Raw genomic sequence first — 2,358 nt, forward strand, 5'->3', positions numbered from 1 at the left:
TCGGCACTTTAACAGTGAAAGTGGCTGTTTTTTGGAAAAGTTTTTTTAAATCGAGGCCTTTTTGTCACGGATGGCATTAGAACAATAAAAACCCCTCAATGATGTATAGCCCTGGGTGAATGGATACGATTTTAATCTTAGAAGATAAGCCCTTCACCGCGATGTGACGTATTTATGTGAGTAAAAATTTCTTGAATAAGACATAAAACAACATAAATTAATCGTTTAAGAAATTTTGTATGCTTTATGCATTTACATCAACTTGAGACATGAACTCGATATCCTGCTAATTAAATAAGGAAGTTGGAGTAACATGTTTATTGTAAAGTGTTTTTATAAGAAATGATGTTTAATCGACTTTTGATCTCGAATACTATTCGTCTATACATTTTACGTGTTGAATGATCAGATCTTCCTTGACTATTTACCTATAAATACATCAAGACAATACATTGATTGAATGATATTTAAACATTAAACATTCGTAAAATTATTTCGTTCATTTTTTTGATAGCTTCATACATTTTTTTTGAAAACGTATCCGATGTGTTTAATTTTAATATTTTATAAACTCACGAAATCTTCTGTTACTTCAGGGGCCCGTTTTACAAAGGGACTTAATTACGACTATATAAGACCAAATTAAATTTAATTGTTCATATAACCTTTTAATAAACATAATATCAAACATTATTTTAATCTCTTTAAAAGAAATACGGTTAAATATTTTTACACAAATCATTTCAAAGAGAATTATTTTTTTTAATTTTACATTCATAAGAAGTTTTTGGTCTTAGTCGTAAGTTCTTTTGTAAAACGGACCCCCTCCTAACTTTTACAAAATTCATTGTAACTTTTGATTCCTGACTCTCTTTATAAACTTTTAAAAATCATTGTAACTCCAAATTCTTAACTCTTCTTATTAGCTTACAATATCTACTGTAACTCCTGATTCGTACTTCTGCTTATTAATTTTAATAATCCTCTGTAAATCCTGACTCCTATCTTTAATTATCACAAAATACACTGTTACTTCTGGCCCTGGGATCATGAAACATCTTAAGCTAAAGTCAGAATCTTTATGTTGTATTTAAATGTTGTTAAGTCATGTACCCCAAAATCATATTTTCCACATTATTTTCCAAAAGTGTTGTTATCTGCAAATTTAGAGAGTAATTCAATTATTAGTTAACATTTTAAAGGGAAATAAAAGTTTGACTTAAGTCTTAGTCAGTTTCATTATCCTGCACGAAATTTCTAGCGATGAACATGAAGTTTCAAATAATATTATTACTCCTGTTTCCTAGCACTACCTCTTAACTTTCAAAAAATCCATGTTACTCCATAGCTCTTTTCATCAAGCGCAGTGGTTAAATTGTCTGTTAAATAAACCAATCCTTACGTCATGAGATCGTATTCATTACCGGACGGGAGACCTATTGATATGTCGGAATCCGTCGGATGAGACCGGTGTAAACCGAGGTTCGGGTCCCGTGTCTGCAGAGGTGTTGGCAGAAACACATTCTCTACTGTTGATGACCCTGATCGCCAAGTAAAGATATAGATTTTTCAGCCTTCAACCGGCTAGTAGCATCACCTCCATCTGAGTGAATGTTAAACAAGAAAACAGACAAACAGACAAAAATCTACCCATGTTCTGACAAACAAAACTTTTTATGTTACTCTTCAATCTTTATTAGTTCTTCTGATAAAGAAGGATATGGAGATAACAAACAGTATTCTATACCGAAAGTCCATAAAACAATACAAAATAGGAGGATAGGAGCATCCGAAGCATCAGAGGTGGGATCAGTTGCCCTGAATAAACTAAAAATATTTTACTGATAATCTTGATTCCTACATGTGTAGCTCTGTTCATGACCTTGCAAAATCCTTCTGTAACTTTTGATTCTATAAAGCTCTTATCACGAATTAAAAAATCTAACGTACAAACCTAGTTTCTAGGTTCAAATCATTTGATTCTCATACAGGTTCATAGTTTTATTTTACAATTTTAGATATAGCTGTCTATGAACTTCACTGCAATCCCTGATTTTCAGCCTTAACAAAATATACTGTACATATATCTCCTTACCTGCACCAGAGTTTTTACATACTCTTCTAGAAATATCCTGGGTATAAGGTAATGTCCGTAAATTTTATTCGTATTTCAATCGAATAGTAATTATCGTAAAATTAATCAAAAGACTGCTTTCATTTTCGATTAACAGTCCCGAAATAGCACAAAAGAAAGTATGGTGGTGGTCCCGCTTGGCGCATCTAAGTTAATGACATTTTTTAAATAATACACCAAGCAAGAATAAAATTGTTTCATAATACATTATTAATGAATTATTC

The sequence above is a fragment of the Saccostrea cucullata genome, unplaced genomic scaffold, assembly GCF_032062105.1.
Source record: "Saccostrea cucullata isolate Sc308-1 unplaced genomic scaffold, CSIRO_AGI_Scuc_v1 ctg6518, whole genome shotgun sequence".
NCBI lineage: Eukaryota > Metazoa > Mollusca > Bivalvia > Ostreida > Ostreidae > Saccostrea > Saccostrea cuccullata.